Raw genomic sequence first — 22,401 nt, 5'->3', positions numbered from 1 at the left:
GAGTCTCCGTCTAGCCAGACGGGAATCCAGAATTTTCTCTACCTCATATTCCAAGTTACCTTCAACCAATACAGGGTCCGGAGGTGCCACCTCAGGCACAACTGGCTCAACAAACCTCTTCAACAAGGACTTATGAAACACATTATGGATCTTAAATGTGACAGGAAGAGCCAAACGAAAAGAGACCGGATTAATAATCTCCAAAATCTTGTAAGGTCCAATAAATCTAGGCTTAAACTTAGGAGAAGCCACCTTCATAGCAATATTTTTTGATGATAACCACACCATATCACCAATCTTAAACTGGGGACCAATGGTCCTATGTCGATTGGAAAACCGCTGGGCCTTTTCCTGGGAGAGAGATAACTTATCCACCACTTGGTCCCAGATCTGGTGCATTCTCTCCACCACAGTGTCAACACCTGGGCAGGCAGAAGGCTCCCCTGCCCTGAAGAAAATCGAGGGTGAAAACCAAAGCTACAAAAAAAGGTGACATCAAAGTGGCAGAACTAGCTCTATTATTTAAAGCAAATTCGGCCAAGGGCAAAAATGAAACCCAATCATCCTGATCAGCGGAAATAAAACATCTCAAATACGACTCCAAGGTCTGGTTTGTTCTCTCTGTCTGCCCATTGGTCTGAGGGTGAAAAGCAGAGGAGAAGGACAACTGAATTCCCAACTTGGAACAGAACGTCCTCCAAAATTTAGACACAAATTGAACTCCTCTGTCAGATACAATGTTCTCAGGAATCCCGTGCAAGCGAACCACCTGTTGCAAAAACAGAGGCACCAACTCAGAGGAAGATGGCAACTTAGGGAGTGGTACAAGATGAACCATCTTAGAGAACCTATCACAAATCACCCAAATAACAGTCATTCTTTGAGAGACCGGCATATCAGAAATGAAATCCATTGAAATATGGGTCCATGGCCTCCTGGGGACCGGCAAAGGCATCAACAACCCACTAGAGCGAGAACAAGATTTAGACCGGGAGCAAGTCCCACAGGACTGCACAAAATTCCTGACATCATGAGACAAGGTGGGCCACCAAAAAGAGCGACTCACCAGATCTCTAGTACCAAAAATACCTGGATGACCAGCCAATGCAGAGCAATGAACTTCAGACATCACTCTCTTCTTCCACTGGTCAGGAACATACAACTTTCCACTGGGGCAACGCTCAGGTTTGTCCTCCTGGAACTCTTGCAGAGCAAGTCTCAAATCGGGCGAGATGGCAGAAAGAACTACCCCTTCGCCTAAGATGGTGGCAGGCTTGGTCACCACAGGAGAATCAGCAAAGAAACTCCTAGAGAGGGCGTCAGCCTTGACATTCTTAGTTCCAGGAAGGAAAGAGACCACAAAATCAAAACGTGTAAAAAACAAGGCCCACCTAGCCTGTCTAGGGTTCAAGCATTTAGCCGACTCTAGGTAAATCAAATTTTTGTGGTCAGTGAGGACCACAACTTGATGTTTAGCTCCCTCCAACCAATGTCTCCACTCCTCAAATGCCCATTTCATGGCCAACAGTTCCCGATTCCCCACATCATAGTTACGTTCAGGTGAAGAGAACTTACGGGAAAAGAAAGCACAGGGATTCATTTTAGATGTTACCGGATCCTTTTGGGACAACATCGCTCCTGCACCAATCTCAGAAGCATCCACCTCTACCTGGAACGGGAGTGAGACATCAGGTTGCCGCAGAACCGGGGCAGAGGTAAATCTACGCTTCAGCTCCTGAAAGGAAGCAACCGCCTCCGGAGACCAATTCAACACATCCGCACCCTTCCTGGTCAGGTCAGTCAATGGTTTGGCAATACTAGAAAATTTTACTATAAATTTCCGATAAAAATTAGCAAAACCCAAAAACTTCTGGAGGGCCTTCAAAGAAGTGGGCTGAACCCAATCATAAATGGCCTGTACCTTGGCCGGGTCCATTTCAATAGTTGACGGAGACAAAATAAATCCCAAAAAAGAAATTCTCTGTACTCCAAAAAGGCATTTTGATCCTTTGACATACAGAGAATTCTCTCTCAAGATCCGGAACACAGTCCGAATATGTTCCACATGAGAATCCCAATCCTTGGAGAAGATCAAAATATCATCCGGATAGATAATCAAAAATTTATCGACAAAGTCTCGGAAAATATCGTTCATGAAGCACTGGAAGACAGAAGGGGCATTAGTGAGCCCAAAAGGCATCACCAGGTACTCAAAATGTCCCTCCGGAGTATTAAACGCCGTCTTCCATTCATCCCCCTGCTTAATGCGGATAAGATTATATGCCCCCCTGAGGTCAAGCTTGGTAAACCAGCAAGCACCTCTGACTCTAGAGAATAGATCCGAAATCAGGGGTAACGGATACTGATATTTAATAGTAATTTTATTGAGGGCATGATAATCAATACAAGGCCTTAAAGAACCATCCTTCTTGGCCACAAAAAAAACCCGGCACCTAAGGGTGAAGAGGATGGTCTAATATGACCCTTCTCCAACACCTCCTTAATAAAGGACCGCATAGCCTCGTGTTCGGGTACAGATAAATTGAAGAGCCGACCCTTAGGAAATTTACACCCCGGGTTTAGTTCAATTGCACAGTCATAACTCCTATGAGGAGGCAAGGACGCAGACTCATTCTCACTAAATACATCATAGTAGTCCGCCAAATAGTCAGGAACCTCATGCGACTGAGGAGAGGTGGAAAAAACCGGAGCCTCACTAAAGGTACACCGGCAACCCCAACTCACCACAGACACAGACTTCCAATCCAAAACTGGATTATGAATCTGCAACCAGGGAAACCCCAGAACAACGGCATCATGCAGACCATGCAACACAAAAAATCTGCAATTTTCTTGGTGGTCTGGGGTGACCCGCATGACCAACTGGGTCCAAAACTGAGGTTTATTTTTAGCCAGAGGGGTAGCATCAATCCCCCTCAAAGGGATAGGCATCTGCAGAGGTGTCAACGGAAATCCACAACGTTTAGCAAAATCCAAGTCCATTAGGTTTAGCGCTGCTCCCGAATCCACAAAAGCCTTGGCGGAAAATGTGGGCAGGGAACAGATCAGAGTAATCGACAAAAGAAACTTAGGCTGAACCCCACCAACAGAAAACGTGTGTGCAAAGCGTTCCTCACGTTTAGGACAAACAGAAATAACATGTGAGGCATCTCCACAGAAAAAACACAGCTTATTACGCCTTCTGAATTCCTGACGTTGCGCCTTAGACAAAACTCTATCACATTGCATAGGTTCAGACGTCTGTTCAACCGGTGGCAACACCTCTCGTGTAATCCTGCGTTCACGTAAACGCCGATCAACCTGAATGGCTAAAGACATAGAATCGTCCAGACCAGAGGGAACAGGAAATCCCACCATAGTATCTTTTACGGCTTCTGACAAACCCTTCCGAAAGAGAGCAGCCAAGGCACTATCATTCCAGGTAGTAAGGACCGCCCACCTTCGGAACTTTTGACAGTACAACTCTGCAGATTCTCGACCCTGGTTCAATGCTAACAGGGTCTTTTCAGCCTGATCAATAGCATTAGGTTCGTCGTACAGCAACCCCAAGGCTTGAAAAAATGCGTTCACATTAGTCAGAATAGGGTCATCTGGATTCAAAGAAAACGCCCAATCCTGGGGATCGCCGCGCAGCAAAGAGATGACAATTTTAACCTGCTGCGCGGGGCTCCCTGACGAGTTAGGCTTCAAAGCAAAAAATAATTTACAATTATTTTTGAAACTCAAAAATTTAGATCGATCCCCAAAAAATACATCAGGTGTGGGGATCTTTGGTTCAACAGCATGTGAACGAGCAAGATAGGCAGAAATTCCTCGCACTTCAGCAGCGAGCTGCTCCACACGATCAGACACTTGCTTTATCTCCATTGAGAGAAAAAAAAAAAATTCCCCCTACGGCCTCAGAGATATAGAGGAAAGAATACACACACACCTTTTTTTTTTTTTAAACACAATTCTTTCCTGCTATTGAGTACCCCAGGATCTGCGGTTAGGCGGGTGATTCTGTTATGATTGAGTCACCGTAGGAGGCAAAAACAGAAATGCTAGCTAGTCCTGAAAACCAGAGAAGTTGGCAACTATCAGATTGCAGACCCCTGAACCTATCAACACAACTAGCAGTAGCCGTGGGGGGTGCCTACGATGACCTAGACCCCTTGATCACAGCCGGAGAGATACATAGGCCTAAAGAAGGAAAGGGGAAATCTAACTGCCCCAGAGCAGACCCCAAAGCAATAGGCAGCCCCCCACATATAATGACGGCGAAGCAAGATGAAAACACTTACACAGACAGAAAGACAGGCTGAGCAAAGACGGGGCCCAAGAACTACCTAGATAGGAACGGATAAGAAGGCTGCTGTCTGAAATCTGCCAAAACCCTAACAGAGACAAAAGCCAACAAGCTGATATAAAAATGGCCCTGAAGCAACTAAGCTTCAAAAACTAAATCAGCACTCAGGTACTTTCAGAAGACAGAGCTCTAGGAACACTGCACACTCCAGCAGGGAGTGGCAGAATCCAAAAAGCAAGAAAAACAAAAACAAATCTTAGATGCAAAAAGGCAAAACAGAAAACTTAGCTTTAGGAGAGCAGGAATCAGACTGGTGTCCAAGAGTCCACAGAGAAATCACCCGCAGGGCAGAAAGGGCCTAGGCTGCCTTAAATCCAGTTAGTGACTCCACTCAGCCAATCATCTTCATTAGTCCCAGGTGCCTGATAATCAGGCTCACTACCTTCCTTCACTAGAATAGGGAGTTCACCAGGCCTCAGTGACGGAGGGGAAAATGAACTCACAACAGCAGCCCCCAGAGAAGGTGGAAACAAGACAGGACATGTCACCCCAGCAGCAAGACGCTGACTGAGGAAAATAGTTGCTCAGGCATCCTCCTATAGGCGGGGATGCCTTAAGTACTTGAGGCCTCTTAACAATTGGCTGGGGACACCTTAGGAAGGTGCACTCTGACTCAATAAGAACCAGAGAGTGCCTGTGCCGCCCCCTATGCACACAGCCAGGAAGTATGCAAAGAGCAGGCAGGAGACAAGAGGCACCCAACATGGAGCAGGCAGAAGACAGAACTCACAGCATGGCCCAGAGTAGTGACTAAGTTGGTGTGTATGGCAGGTGTGAGATGGGAGTCCATGCAGTAATGCCGGCAGGGTTGTTGCAGATGTCTTCTGAACATGGTGAATGGGGGTTGGCAGATGGAAAATTTCAATAATTAAGCCAGCCCCTTTTTTGTCTGTGTATTAACATTAAAGAAAAAGATGGAATCTAAATAAATCAATTCTTTTTATGCTTTTTCAACTCTGATTTTAATGAAAAGTTTTCAAGTGTAAATTTGCAGATTCTCTTAACATACTTCTTTTGGCAACCAGCATTCATCTATACGCTGCAGTATAAAATACACATTTCTTTCCTTTTTTAACCAATCTATCAACCTACAACTCACTCTTTGCTTATCAGGTCCTATGTGTCTGGTAGAATATATTACTTTGCAACCAATTTCCGTCAGTAGTATCAATCCTGGTGACTAGTATTTAAGTCTTGTAGCTACTGCGGTGCCCTTTAGCAAATGGAAAAGATAACCAGTCCTGTTCATTCCCCTGAACATTGAAAACAGATTGTTCTTTAGGCCTAGCATTTAAGGAACATCAAGAAAATAGGCTTGGGTTAATTAAATTACATGCTCCTCGGTTTATTAAGTAATTCATTGTAGACAGCAGAACAAAGACTAGCTTGTGACTGAACGCACCTGCACAAGGCGATTATGTGGAATAACACAAAGTCCTCATGTACACAGCCATATTACAGAATGGAGCCATAGTAGGGCCACCATAGATGGCCATGATGCATCGATTATACCCTAGTAGTTAAATGCCCAATTGGACTTCTCCCCTAAAAGCTACATATACCATATAGAGTCAATCAGAGTTGATGCGTCAGTAAATGGAGGCTGTGGTGCCTCAGCCCTAAGAACTTGTGTTAGGGTTTGCAGATCGCACCAAATATAAATTATGAGAAGGTGCAGTCGCAACCCGGGGTCCACCGTGTGGTGATGGAGAAACCGCAGCTGGAGAACAATGGCGGAGCTCAGCCGCGAGTAAGCACCAAAAACACACCAAGTTAAACGTCACTCGGTGTGAACAGCGTGCAAATGCCTGACTCTGTTACTCCACAGTACAGTACAAAAACTGAGAGAACTCTAAGCTATGCCCTGTTAGGCTAGGTTCACATTGCGTTAGTGCATCAGTTTAACGGATCCGTTAAACGGATGTGTTAACGCTGATGTCATTTTTGACATCTTTAGTGACCTAGCGCTAACGGTACGCGTTAATGCTAGGTAGCACTAAGGTACCATGCGCTACCTAGCGTTAGCCCATACAGTTTTATGCACAGCGAAAAGGTCAGTTCGCTGTGCGTTACTGCCAACGCACCCAAAATCGCTGTAAGCAGCGTTCGAGGGTTTATCATGAATTAACGCATACTTTCAAAGGCATGCTGATTTTGGCATGCGTTAGTATGCGTTAGTATCACTGCGGCCAATGGGTGCGTTAACGGACCCGTTACATAGCGTTAGTGCCGCTATGTAACGGATCCGTCAGCGCTTTGCCCCCTAACGCAGTGTGAATCCAGCCTTAGACGTCACAGGAGCATAGTGGAAATGACGCTAGTGGGGTCCCTATAACTCACTCCCTGCTACGCTGGTGATAGAGAACCTGCTCTGTCACACGGTGGCTTTTGAGACTGCGCCAGAAGATGTCTGATGAGGATGCTAAGTTCAAGCGGGTGTTCCCTCCCTACACTGCCTGTCTAGAAACACACTTGTAGTGCTATTTACAGCACACGTGCATACAGGGTGGTAACTGACCCACCAACACACTCACACAGCAAATATGAATGATCTTAGCACACCGACGGGCACGCCAAAGATCCTTTTATAGACAGTGCCAATCAGACAGACCTCGCCAGCAGACCAATTTGGAACCGGCACAGGACCTGAGCAGCTGACAGCTAACCACCAATGAGAGGTCGCCACCTCACGAGCATGCTCAGTATTGTAAATCCTGGACCTAGCCTCAGGAATGACTGCTCGCCGCTGTCTATTTCAAGTTACCATAGCTGAACCTGGAGAGGCAGCAGTGACAAAGCGCACAGCCCGAGTCTGAGCAAGACACTGAGACTGATGTCTTTGCTGAGCAGCATCTACTGCAGTTGAGACTGAATGAGAGACCACAGGAAAAGATAAGGCTGTGCAAAGGGATAATCCTGGTGCCTAACAACTTGTGCATTAAACCCTTCATCCCATGGCAATTTTCAGTTTTTTTGTTTCAATTTTTCCTTCCCTTCTTTATATTTTTCCATTCACATAGCCGTATGTGGTCTTCTTTCAATTTTTGGGATTTGGGGGCTGGGTGAGGACTTGTTTTTTCCTCCCTGAGCTGACGTTTTTACTGACACCATTTTGGATGTTTTGATTACCATGTTGTGGTGGCCAAAAAAACGTAATTCTAGAGTTTTTTTTCTCATTGCACTGTTTACTGATCTGATTAATTTATTTTATATTTTTATATTTTGATAGAACCGACTTTTACTACAGAAGCAATATCAAATATGTGCCTTTGTTTTTATTATTGGTCTATTTTTAATGGGGCAAAAGGGAGGTGATTTGAACTTTTGTGTTTTTTTATTTTTTCTAATTTTTAAAAACTTTTTTTTACTTTTTACTGTATTTAATAGTCCCCTTAGAGGACTTGAAGCTGTGATTTTCTGATCATTTGTGCTATACGTAGCACATCAGCTCTGTTATGTATAGTGAAAATCATACCCTCTTATGAACACCAGCTAAACACTGGCTTTCACAGGAGAATCATCATGACAGGCACAGAGGTCTTCAGCAAACCATCACCTGTTATGGTAACCTATTAGCACCCCGCAATCACATCACGTACGCGCCGATTGACTGCGTGGAATGACACGACTTGATGACACAACATATGATGTACATGTACATCATATGTCATGAATGGGTGAAGGTTCAAAATTTGAGCAAAATAGAAACATATTGCCTTCCATATTGTTCTGTAATGGGCACTAAATAACAGAGCATAGGTTCCTATGCTTTCATTGACTTATGATAAATAATTCACCATATGTAAATGTAAGCAAAAAAGAATCAAGGAAATTCAGAACATAAATGTGTACATACATGGGTAAGGGTATGCTGAGGAGAGGAATGCGCAAGTCACCAGGGGGTTTTTGTCCCTGCAAAATTTCACATTTTCAATAGATCATCAGGCAGGAAGACTACAGGGGAACGCAAATGCCTTGCCCAGAGTTCACTGTATGTCATGTGTCCACCCCTATAGGGTTGAACAAAGGAGGGAGGTATGTGGTGCTGCAAAGGGTGTAGGCTGGATGGAAGATATATTGCTCCCAGCAGGGTAAAATTTGACAGGGATTTTCCCTAAGGTTGAGAACCTGCATTGATGTCACGATCATGTGATCAGCCCATCTGATGTGTACCTCACCTGTGGGTGTGATTATGTGCTATGTAATGGAGATTGTTGTTTGGCACATGGTCTGTGTGCGAGGTGTGAGGAGCTAGGCTGGAGTTAGTCTGAATTTGTTCTGTTGGACTACATATGCTACAAAGGTTTTGCGACAAGACTCATAGCAACCCTGGGATTGGCACCTGGTGGATGCTGATGACCAGGCAACCAATTACTTAAGCCCGTCCCATGCAAGGGTGAGTCTGACACCTGTGGTTCTTCAAGTTGGAGTACTTTTGTGGTTTTTTTCCTTACTTTCTGCCATCTACTGTTTAAAGTATCATTAAACCACTGAAGTTTGGACTCTAAGCCCTGCCACTGCCTACCAGAGCAAATCCCTACATATGTTATAACAAATTATAATGATTACATTGCACATGCTACTTGTTATTTGGTCAGTATTTTTACCACAGTATTTGTAAGCTAAAACTTGGAGTAAAGCAATCAGAGGAAAAGTATATTAGAAACACGTCACCACTTCGGTATTTTTCTCCCACTCGTGGTTTTGGCTTTTTAATACTGAGGTAAAATACTGACCAAATAGTGAACATGTGAATGTGGCCTTATACAGAGCCTCCACCTGCAGCACCTCTCTCTTCTCCATACACAGCCTCATACTGCAGCAGTACCTCATTTCTCTCAATTTCCCCTCACATCTCTCATTTTCCCCCTCACATGCCTGATTTTCCCCTCACTCCTCTCATTTTCCCCCTCACACCGCACAACTGTCTCTGTTCCCATTGTGTCTCACTCTCTGGCGACAGAGAGGCTCCAGGACTCCATATGACTGCCATGACCCGGGATCAAGTATAACTAATATCAATGCTGAACCTGTGCCAGCCACTGGGGAGGAAAAAGAATGCAGGGGGACCGCACCATGGATGTCGGCTGAGGAGGTGAGCGGTCAGATGCCTCATGACTGTGTGAGGGGAGCCCCTGCTATACTGAGACTGGGGAAGCCCACCAGGGTTTCCCAAACCAAAGAGAACTGGGAGGGAGGAGGAGCTTTGCTGAGATGAATGCTTTTCCATCGGGGACAATGAGAGAAGATGCAGGGAGAAAGCGGTGGTGGGAGGGAGTATGTCACTACCACAATATAACTTAAATGACTCTGGGGGTGATTATTGTGTCCACGGTGTCTGGGAAGCCTCAATGGGCTTTGCCAGTTCACCAGGGTCCGGGAGGAGATACCACCCTTATCACTACTGTCTCCTCACCAGAAGAGGAGGGGATTATGAGTGTGGCTATGCGGAGTAGGCAGCGTTATGTGGAGTAGGCGTGGCTTGATACATACACACACATACATACACTCAGTTTTATATATCTTGACTAGCTGAAGAGCCCGGCATTGCCCGGGCATAGTAACTAACTGTGGGTCTCACTTTCTCCCTTAACAGCTCCACTCTCCACCCGCCATCACACTCTCTCCTTCTGCAGCCCCATTCTCCACCTGCCGTCCGTCTCTCTCCCTCTGCAGCCCCGCTTTCCATCCATGTCCCGCTCTCCCTCCACAACCCCGCTCACTACCTCCACATCCCCACTTTCTCCCTCTGCAGCCCTGCTTTCCATCCATGTCCCGCTCTCCCTCCACAGCCCCGCTCTCTCCCTTCACATCCCCGCTCTCTCCCTCTACAGCCTCAGTCTTCATGCGCCATCCCGCTCTATCCCTCAGTAGTCCCGTTCTACATCTGTGTCTCGCTCTCTCCCTTCACAACCCCACTCTCTCCCTCCACAGCCCTACTCTCCATGCGCCACTGCACTTTATCCATCTGCAGCTCCACTCTCCATCCATGTCCCGCTCTCTCCCTCGCAGCTCCACTCTTCACCTGTGTCCCGCACTTTCCCTCTGCAAACCCACTCTCCAGCCACCAGTGGTCGGGGCTATGTGAAGAGGGCATGACTTGATACCTACACACACACAAACATATACTCAGCTTTATATATACTGTAGATGAAAAGGAATATGTCACAAGGTTTTTGCTACCGCATCTGAGAGCATCATGATGCAGGAAAAGAGATCCCGATTTCAGAGATATGTCAATTACTAGACTAATTGCTGACATTTTGATAAAATTATTATTTTATCTGCTGCAAATTTACCATTTATCTTAATGTTGAGCTCTGAATAACTCCACCCACACCACTGGTTGACAGTTTTTCTGCCTATGCGCAGTGTACAGAAAACAGCAGCCAGTCAGTGTGGGGCAGTAGGTTGATTAGTCCTCTAGTAATAAAATCATTGAATTTTCTGCAGGAGATTATCAAAACTACAGCAAGCAGGCCAATAAGTGACACATTGCTGGAATCAGGGTCTCTGTCTCCACATTATGCTGCGCTTAGGTTAGGTGGCAAAAACCTGGTGACAGATTGCCTTTAAGGTTATTTGCAACATTGTTTTATTTTTTTCTTAAATATTTACAGAATTGATTTTCAGTTGTTCACAGGCGTAATATGCTTTGCGCATTTTTCAGATTTTTGCTTCTTATGACCAATCTCATCTGCTTCATACCTCTTGTACATTGTCCTTGTGCCCGGTAAATGGAGACTGTTCCTTTCTATAGAGTCTGAAATTAAACACTTACAATTATGGGCAGACTATGTATAAATGGAATAGCCGAGGTCTTACACTTGCCCTGAGTTTCCGCTCACTTAAATGGCTTTTTTCCCAGTGAAATTGCCTGTTTCATGGAGTTTAATAGAAGTTCCTGGAGTAACACGACTTCTTGACTGCATACCAGTTCCAGGGGAACACATCTTTCATATGCTGGATATCAGTACTTCAAGTGATAAGAAGCAGAAGTACTCTATCCTAGTTCCAGCAGTAAAGATAAGAGCGGAGACCTTTAACAGAGAGGTTGCCTCTTTTATACAACATAACCTAAATCTATATTCTAAAATCCCACTGTGCAGGTTGATCGAGGCTTGAAGGAAAACACTAAAATACTTTTCCTTGGTCCACTGCATCCATAATCTGGTTTATATAAAAAAAAAGATTTCTTTTTACTTATAATATAATATTATACTGAAAACTTGCAATTTTTATGTCAATCTGTGCATAAAGATCTTGCTTAGATTTTATAAGATTCTTGTGAAAGGATTTACGGGGAATGTGTATTTAGTAGAGATCAGCGGATCAGGCAAAGTTCGAATTCAAAACTCAAGAAAAAAACTAACAAAAATAAGCAAAATAAGATGTGGCGTAGCGCCTACTATGTGTGTTGGGGAACACTCGCTTGGCAGCAGATTAATGTAGTCAGGCACAAGTTCTTCACACAAAACAGTCCATACGGTTTATTTAAACATCAAAATCCGCACCATAAGCCAGGTTTCACATCACCGGCTTACACATAGTCCATTACTTCATCACGTATGGCTTTACAAAGCATTCACTAGACACTTCGGAGTCTCTCCTGTCACCGGTTGACTGCACAGTTCAGTAACAAACCATTGTCAATGCACAGAGTTCTTTCCCCATACCCAGGGTTACCTCTCAGGAGCTCCTGCTCCATAGGCTGACTCCTTATCAGTCCAAGGTCCTCCACAGGACAGCGTCTTTCTACACATGTAGCCTGTCCGGGTGCTATTCAGGACACTTCTCCAACACCCTGGCCTCCAGGTCCAAGGTCTCACCAAGTGCTCCAGGAATCCGATCCTACTCCCAGGATCTTCCAACACAGACCTTCCAGGACCTTGCATCCTGAACCATTCAGGTACATGCACTCTGTTCATGTTACCAGACCTCAGTCACATTATATGGTTGTAAACACCCCCATGGATGGGCGGTACATGTTTGGTTAGTCAATTCCCGCCCAGCTCTATGACTAACCCTATAAGCCACCCTTATAAGTAATACACAAATACTTGTGGAACTATAAGCCCCAGCATAACCATATTATTTTGGGTTTACAGCGCAGAGAACCTTTGCAGCACATACCGGCCATTTACAATAATGCCAGTCCCTAATTTACCATCATCATAATTATGCCTCAAAGCGCATCCTGAAGCGCATACACAGCACCCCCTAGCTGTAACAGAGGTTACTGCATCACAAAGAATATATCCTACATAAATATTGATAGTACATACAAATAACATAGGGTACTTAGTTAACGCTATTTTGATAAAAAAAATCATAAAAGTTGTCCCACCATGATAAGGTGTGCCCGTCATGAAGGTTCTAGCCTGTCTCTATTATTAAAACCTTTCCGTGTGTCAAATGACGAAAAAATGTGAACAAGGGCAGAGTTCGAATTTGGAAGATCATGAGGATTTAAGTGGGAAATTCGATTTGCAGAGAAATTATTCTCCGCAAATTGAAGATCCAAAACATAATAAACAATACATGAAAAATGAATAAAAATACATGTACTCACTTTACTACTTACCCCCTGACTCTTCAAAGCCTTACCATACTCGACCAATCTTCATCACATCTTATTATCACACACTTGAGTGGAGGACTCGTTAAGATAGGCTGAGACTTCCAGCTCTGATGAGGCCCAGGAATGTTCTGCGCCTTGACCTTGTAAGTGTGTAAGGAGGAAGGACAGGGCTGCGGGCACCTGTACTTCTCTGGGTCAGTAACTGTCCCAGGTTGTCCGGGAGAAAGAATATGGAACTAGACAAACCTTTTCACCCGGAACCAGGGGGCATGGCAAACAGAAAAGCACGCATAGTAATGGGCAGTTTCCCACCACCGGGGACAGAGCAAGTGTGTGCGCTTGACGTGCAGCAGCACCTCAACATACCACTGGTGGCTTCACATGAGCATGCCACTGAGACCAGCAGTAGAGGAAGGGCTGTGGGCTCTGTTAAGATGAGTGCCACGGTCGATAGGAACGGGGGCCATGTTCAGGACTGTTCGTTGTAGCCCTCTTTGCCGGACAGCACACTGCAGATCTCCCTCGACAATAGACTGTACGCAACTCCCTTGACTTTGGCTGAACGAGTTTATGGACTATAGGCTCAACGGGTAAAACTGGAGACCGCCCGTTGCTGCCAGAAGATATACCGCGAGCTGTGGAATCTTCTCTAAGGACAATGCATCGGTAGTTGCTGGAATTTTAACCGTCATCGGATAATCCATGGCTGAGGAAGCCACGAACATGGTAAATTTATTGAGTGGACTGTTATCACATTGTGTTGTCTACTTCCCTATCATTTGACCTTTAACTGTTCATCTCCCTGCGAGGAGTATCTTTACTGTTAAAATAAATTGTTACCCCTTGTGTCACTGCATCCCGCAACCTGCATACAAGTGCATGCTCAGAACTGTCCGGTGCTTTATCAGAGCCAAAAGTCCTAACGTAGCATGAAGAGACCCGGGATTTGCAAGATGCGACATGGACGAGACCAGGGACAGTGAAGGGTGGAGAGGAGAGCGGTAAGTGTGCATATAAATATATTTTTTTTATTTTAACATTTTGATTGCCCTTTATAGTTCAGCGAAATAGCAGTCAGCCACCATTTTGCTGAATCCACGCAGAAGTGAAATACGAAAATGCAGAATATTTTGTAAAGTCGACTCAAATTCTATTCCACTTGAAAAAAAAATCTCTCATCTTTAGACAATAGTATATTTTTTTTCCATGTACCCTATTTTGGTGGATTCTTTGGTGGAGAAAGAAATAAGAAATATGATCAGTCACTATACACAACTGTTTCACTTTCATTGAGATAATTTTGATAAATCTTTCTTACTTTTTATTAGAAAACTAAAAATATTTGTAAAATAAAGTCTATTCCAGTAGGAGAAAGGAACGTTCTCCATTTTACAGAACGTCAATGGTCTACTAATGCTACCTCCCCTATTTGTTAATGAGGCTCATAGGAAAACTTGCTGTGTATCCCAATGCAGAAGTTCAAGAGACAGTGTTAGTTTAATGTACCTTAAAAGTGAAATATTAAGACTACCAGTTTTGTTGTTCTGCTGGATGGTGGATTCAATCCGTGATGCAATATATGACTTTTGCACTTTATTGTAGCTGTATGGGAATCTCAATGTTATTTAATATATGAAATAAAATGTTCCTGTACATGTACACTGTATAATGAAAAAATATTCTGGATGTGTCTATTTGTACCTATTTATAGTTATTTGACATAAATCCCTGAGCTTGACAGATCTCTGTGCAGACTAGGAAAGACCTTTCTCTGACCCTGATCTATCCCTACCTAACCACGGAGTTTGGCATCCTAAGACAATGGGTGCCCCCACTTGACGGCGCCTTACACTGACTGTTCTTAGCAGCTCCTATTGTTGCTAGAGTAGCAATAGTAGTAGAGGTAAGGAATAAGGAATCTGACAGGAAACAGTTGCAACCAACATAAAATACAGCTAAGTGAATTATTCCAACAAAATCTATTACAAGTGGGAAACACCTTCAGGGGAAGGTATAAAATAAAGCTGCACCCAAAAGGTGATAGGGCAGACAAGCAGAGCAAATGAAAAACACTTTTTATCCAAAATCAACAGAAACAAATATAACAGAACGTAAACATCCAAAAGAAAAGTGTATGCTCTGTGGTTCAGTTGACAGAGATGCCGACCACAGAACATAGAATTGACACGCCCACCAGGGCCGTGGGATACTTGGAACTGGATCAGACAGTTCTTTGGAGAAGTCACGGGGCCGAGACCTGACTCCGTGGCTCTGACTGTGCCGCAAAATAGGGAATATGTATATGGGATTTAACGTGATGCCACCTCTGGTGTTGGGCGACAGATGGCTGACACTGCTAAAGGAGACCGCTAGGGCTGATGGTGACACAGCTGGGATGGTTCTGCTCCCCATAGGTGGAGTGGGGCCCCAGGGCTACTGGTTCTGTTTATATCAGGCTTTGTGTATCTTGTGGTGCAGAACTCAGGGCGCAAGAGTTCACTGGAGGACACAAGGGCTGTAGTTTTCTTTTCCTTTACTTGATGGCTTTTAGTATAGACTGGGGAACTGGTAACAGATTGTAATGGATAGCAGGGCAGCCTGGAAGCAATTTTGTATACACTTGGCCAGGTAGGTATGGCGGCCTTCCTTCTGCGCTGTTCTCCCTTTTTCCTCGCTGCCTAACAGCTCATCCTCCTGCTACTAACTGTCTCTCTCTGTTTTGAAAATAAACCATTGCCCACCTGGCAGGCAGTTCGAGCCTATCATAGGTGCCACTCCTTTGTGTCAACTCCAGCCTCTGGTATGCTGCTGTGCCGTCGGGTATTAGATCGGGCCAGGAGACCTGCAGTCCCCTGCCCTCCGGATTTAGCTGCTGAGACCTCAGTACTCACGCAACCATGAACTCCGGTATCTTGCTCCTAGCGCTCAGCTCTGGGGCGAGTTTAATAACAGCTCCACTCCCCAGGTTCTGCTCGACTTCTTTCCTACTGACACCTGGTAAGGGGACCCCTCCTTGCTTCCAGGCTTGACATTACTCCCTGTGAGGAAGGCAATGCCACTGTGGCAACTGGCTCCTAGGGTGCCACAGAAATAAGGGTTTGAATCCAGGCACACGACAGCTAGTTAGCTCTGCTGAACCTTAGGACCAGTTTTGCCACATAAAGGCCTCTGTAATTCTATTCTGCTTCACAAGTCTCTAATCACTGGATGACTTTGAGATTTTGCCTTCGTAACATGCCTCTGAACTTGCTGTTCTGTCTCATTAGCTTGTATTGACTGGATTACTCTGCTGCACCAACACCATTTGTCCGTGCTGCATAAGAACTGCTTTTTCAGACATAAAGCTTCCATGATCCACCTCACCAGGTGAGACATAAAACATGTATTGGATGAGGATTAGACAGAGAAGACTTCAACTAGGGCTCATGTAAGAATAACACAAATTAGGGATTTTTAGAACAAGGCAGAACGGGGAAATAATTCAAGAAATGATTTTGAATCCGATCAACTTAAGAGAAAAAGGGTAATTACTGCCTTGGGGATTAACCAACCTTGTCTTACCCCTGTGTGTAAATAAATATATTTTTGCTGCTTTACACTTTTCTATAGTTTAGTTTACTGACAACCTTGTGGTGGACCACCCTTGAGCTTACTATAGGGTCCTTTAACATCTAATTACACCCAGAGAACAAAATAAGAACAAACTCAGTAAATTCTCTTTTCTCTGTTCATGAAAATTTTACCTAAAGTAACCCAATGGTCAATCAACCTTAAAGTTATGTGAATAGTTAATTGTGTGTTGGGATTGACTTTAGTAAATCAAATGAATTTCAGTATATAAGATACTAAACCGAGTAAAGCCAAAACAAGTAAAAATTATTAAGAATAAAACAGATCTCTATTTAATGATGCATTTAACGAAGTAAGAATTTGTATCAGTAAAAGTTTGGAAAAATGGAAGACACCGCCGGAATTTGAAACAATAATTGTCTAAAGTATCTCTGTGTGCCGTCTACTTTATGATTAAATCAATGCTCACCTTCAAGTCCTGGCTGGATTTTCATCACTTTGGAGGAGCCGCTCAGCAGTTTTGTGTTTTTGTTTTTTTTTCTTTTTCTGATGAACATCTTTCCTTCCCCTTGAAAATGAAGATATTCTTCAGAGAACTGTGTTCTTTCATAGCGCACAGACTCATCTTTTCTGCATGGCTCTGGCTGACCTTCCTTCTTGTCCGCCACCTCTTGCTGCACTGTTAGACATAAACTTGATTGAATTAAAAAAAACTTATGTGTCACGGGGAAATCAAACACGACCATCGGAGTCAGAAATCTGCAGAAGAGTTTATTTCGGCAAATAAGGCTCAAAAATAAATAGGAATCCTTGAGTGAAGTCATTGTAAAGCAATATACGAAGGTTAGGATTCTTAAGACAATGGAGATTTGCAATGAATACTGATCTCTATTTACATATTCACATAGAAATGTATAATAATTAATCAAAAATTCGAACCAGCTAATTTTTTTTAAGAAGTCAATTATGATCAGTTGAAAGGGGCTGTCCGGCCCCAAGTCTGCAGTTACCCTGTGTGACTACAGACTTGTGAATGATCACATCGGACACACTGTGGGCTGTGTGGACTCAGAGTATTTTCCGGTGCTGGGAGTGGAAGAAGCATGACTACAAGTATGTGATTTGCATACATGCGGTCATGTGCCGACTAGTCAAGCATGGCTTCACTCAATGCAAGTGAATTGAGTAAGTCTGGACACGTCTAGTCGGAATGTGGTTGGAAGTATTCAAATTGCGTACTTGAGGTCACAAGACCGCCCACTGCCGGCACTGGAGAATCCTCATGGCACACAGTGCACACGATGTGAGGATTCAGAGGGGTGTTGTGTGCAATCAGTGGGGTCTCAAGACCTGGACCCCCATCGATCAGCAGCTATTTGCAATGTCTTATTAATAATTGGCATTATGACCATTACACTTTAAATGCATGTGTTTTCAGCTAAAAATCGTTTTGCAATGTATCCCTACCCTACCTTAGATTCTGTGTCTATTACTAGTTGCAGAATGAGTAAATTGAGAATACAGCAGTGAGTTTATAACTCGGAGAGTTATATTTAACCACATGATTTGAACTTTTGTGGCCATTGATCACTTGAGAGGCGCTCTAAAGAAGAAAGATAAGAGTTATAGACTCTGCTGTCAGAACCAGCTCATTTTTTTTTAGGCAATCCCTGAATGTGTTGAGGCTGTCGAACAGCCGGGAAACATGCAGTCACAGCGACTCGAACATAGTATTCGAGAACGCCGAAGACACTCTGTTATCACACGAGCGTGATCGGATAACACCTTGTCCCAGCACGTTCGCTCAACACTACTTTCAGGGTCTTCCAGTGCTAGAGAGGCTCTTTGTAAGCAAGTTTTAACCGGTGTTTGGATAGTGTTGTAAAAATATTAAATTGTACAATAGCCATTGTTGACAGAATGCTGTCAGGAGACAGTTTGAGTTAATTTCATATGTGAAGAGACAACCAGCTTGATGGTTACTGTTCTTTGAAGGCCAACATACTTTGTGGTTACAAATATTCTTATGTGTGGCAGCTGCTTAAACAGAAGAAAAATATGCAGATAATCATGTAAAAATCTCCATAATTTTGGCAGAGAGAGGTATGAAGGAGTAGAGAAGAAGAAATAAATTCAGGGCAGGAAAGGAGAAGACTGGCCAGACAACGCAGATGTTGTTCTGTAGTCAGTGTTTTCTAGGAAAATATTTTTTTTATGTACATTCATATAATTGTCCCTAAAAATAATCTAATGCATTTCACATTCCATTACTATGTACAATAAAAATATATGAGTAGGTATAAGTAATCTATAAGTAAAATATAAGTAACGTTGATCTAAATGGAGAGAACAATTACACTAATTCAGCTTTGGAAAATGCTATGTGTAATTAATCTGAAGTACAGTTCCGCTACAATCTTCCTCATAACAGAAATGTCTAAAAGTGCTCAGCGGAAATAATGTTATTAGTTAAAGACATTTTACTTTGAGCAGTGAGGCACATACAGTAATCTACGGGTTTATTCTAAAAATAATATCTTTATTTAAAGATAAAAAGTATGTGCCCCCTTTCTGGACGCAGAAAGGAAAGAAAAACTGCTTAATACAGACTGTAATAGAACATACTACAATTTACTTTCTCACTAATTCTTTATAAATTTGAGAAAAACTCTATGGGGGGATTTAATATTCCATTTAACCCGGCAGTTCTGCTTGCATCCACTATACACTTCTCCGGTCATTTTTGACCGGACCTATTAAAATGCTGTTTTAGCTACTTAAAAAAAAATGTTTGAATACCTGTTGCATTATTATACTCTATGTGAGCATGGTTGGTCATTATAAAAAAAAACAACAAAATAAATAAAAAAATTAAGATTTTTACGTGTTTATAAAGGTTACAAGGGCTTATTGAATTCTTCACAGAAATTACAAATTTGAGATTAACTAACTAAAACAACTACTACTACTACTATAATAACTGTAACTAACTATAACTATAACTAAAATTAATTATAGTAAAAAATTTAACTGCGTGCAAACATTTTGAAAAAAAAAGTAAAAATAATAATAAAAAAAAAAATCAGTAACCAGTTTTACAACAATAACAGATTATATACAACAGTATATACAGTTCAATTATTTACTCAATGTCATCCATGCATTCATGCTCTCACCGCAGTGAAAACATACCACTCCATAAAAGTCACAGACCTCATCCGCATTCTCTTGAATAACAAAGAATCAATCAACTTGAACATATGTGCCAATGGCTGGCTGAACTGCTTACTTACTGATCAGATAACAAAGATTTGCACTGAAATCATGTGTAAATCTGCACCTAAAGCAACTGTTTACTTCATAAACATTAGTAGATGCAATAAGTAGTCTCAAAAGAAATTATAACTCATTTGTTTTACTCAAAAAATGGCTGAAATTAGCATAAAATGCTATTCAGTCATTTTTGACCGGTACAGTACAAGTGATGAAAAAAATGTGGCGCAAAAACTAAACCAAAAAAAAAATAAAATATTATCCTTAGAAAGAACCCCTCAAATTAGGAAAATAGAGGTAACCACAAGTTTCAGAACCGCATAATGAGTTTTTTACAAAATATCAAAGTTCAAAAACGGTCATTTTTAACCAAACAGAACAGCAGGGTTAAGCCAAGCCAGGTTTTTTTGGAGGGGGTCAAAAAGTATCAAAATTTGCTTCAAGTGCAGTTTATTTATCTTGGGGAAGATTTCAAAAGTTGAGCCTGGATCCAAGGGGGAATGCTTCTCCTTGCAGAGAGTCACATGTTAAGCATGTCGAGATGAGAAGACTTTTAAGCCACAATGCTCCTCTGGGAAATATGCAAATAGTCTCTTCAGAGAGGAAGAGGAATAGAACCTTAGCGCCACCTGTAGGAAGTAGAAATCCTAAAAGTCAATGGTGTTGGTGGATTGCTCGCCAGGGCAGTGGGGATACTCGTACCGATCCGCTTCTTAAAGGGGATGTGACACAGCGGCCGTGACCCGGTCCCTGGTCCGGGGCGTCCCATTAAAGGGAAAATTTAGAAGGGATAAGAGTTTGTAATAAAGTTTATAAAGTTTTCGTAATGCCACTTGTGGTTGCTGGTCAGAGGTGACCAGCGCTGCAGTGCAGATCCGCTGGGGCAGGTGGTGGTGCAGCAGAGTTGGTATAGCTCCCCGCAGGTGGAGCTGAGTCCCAAGGACAGATGTAGTATATTCAAGATAGTAATGATGCAGTATTTGGCAAGGGATGTAGCAGTGCTGAGTGGGTGTTGCAGGAAGAACTTGAAAGGACACAGGTGCAGTTTCCAATGTTTTACTCACAGTTCTCCAGGTAATGTGTCCAGGGCACTGGCTACAGATGGTGCCTGAGATCCGATTGCCTGAAAACAATTTGGATTCCACCTTGCCAGGAGGATTTAGAGGCCTTCCTGCTGCGCACTCTGTTTCTGGCCTCTGCTGCTTATAGCTAAGCTGCGGCCCTCTTCTCTGTGTTGTATTTCCAACCTATATAGCAGGCAGAGCGAGCCTATCAAGGGCTCTGTCCCTTCTCACTGGCAGCTATTGTGTTATTGCTGAGCTGGCAGGTGTCTGTGTGAACAGAGAACTTGCAATTCTCTGTTCTCCAGATAAGACTGTGGGGCTTGAAGTCCCCAACTGGTCCAGGACTCTGGCGTCCTCTTTTATCAGAGCTCTGCTCTGGGTGAGCTATAGCATACAGCTCCTCTCCCACAAGCTTCTCTGTTGTGAGTTCATTTTCCGGTCCACCAGTTGTGAGTTCTCCTTCCAGGCTCCCTCTGGTGGTAACTGGGGGTAGTAAGGCTGATGTAATCAGTAGACATCTGCCACCTGATAATGAGGATGACGATTGGACCTCAGGAATCTCAGACTGGATTTAAGACAGCCGACGCCCTAGTCTGGTGCTGGTGATTCCTTCTGGCTGGTCAGGCCTTTGTTTTCAGCTCTGCTCCAGTCATCTAAAGCTAAGTTTTTCTGCTAATGTTCACACTTGACTTTGTAGGTCTATTCAGTTTTTTGTGTGGTCAGCCAGCCCCAGATGAGGCTGCGCTAAATTTCCACTCTTATTTATCTGTATTTGCCAATTTGCTTTTTGTCCCTTATTAGATTGGCCTCTTTTTGCTCTGTCTCAGAATATTTCAGAGTGCTGATATAGTGGGAGAAGTCTAGTGACTTCAGGGTTAATTTTGCTATCAGAAGTGTTATTTTTGTAGGGTTTTTTGCAGATTGCAGACAGTGTCTTTCCTTTCCTATCCTTTCTAGTTAGTTTGGGCCCCATCATTTGCTCAGCCTATTTTGCTGTCTGTGTTTGTGCTTTCATCTTGTTTTACCGTCAATACATGTGTGGGGGCTGTCTTTCCTTTGGGGTCTGCTCTGGGGCAGTTAGTTTTCTTTTCTTGCTTCAGGCTTATTTAGTCCTCCGGCTGTGACAAAGCATCTAGGACCATCATTGGTACGCTCCACGGCTGCTGCTAGTTGTGTGGTTAGGATCAGGGATTTGCAATCTGCATAGTTACCAACCTCTCTGGTTTTCTGCGACTTAGCTTGTTTTGCTTTTATTCTCCTCGGTGACCCATTCATAACACTTCTCTCCACACATCCTTTCTCGTCCCTGTCTACAGACAGACTTTCTCACTCCTCCCCAAGTCAGAATATTCCAAGGAATCTCCCCTGAAATCTGGTGATAGAGCTTCCCCTTCTGGTCTGGAGTAGGAAAAGTGTTGCATGCTGTGTGTTACCTGACAAGGGGTCACATCTTTGTTTCCAGGCATGGCATCATCCCCTGTGAAGGAAGCAATGCCAGTGTGGCAACCAGACTCCTGGGGTGCCACATTGGCTTTTATGCTAAG

Source organism: Dendrobates tinctorius, unplaced genomic scaffold (genome assembly GCF_039654945.1).
Source record: "Dendrobates tinctorius isolate UK_male_01 unplaced genomic scaffold, ASM3965494v1 ptg000086l, whole genome shotgun sequence".
NCBI lineage: Eukaryota > Metazoa > Chordata > Amphibia > Anura > Dendrobatidae > Dendrobates > Dendrobates tinctorius.
The sequence above is the reverse complement of the archived record's forward strand: the minus strand, read 5'-3'. Positions refer to the sequence as shown.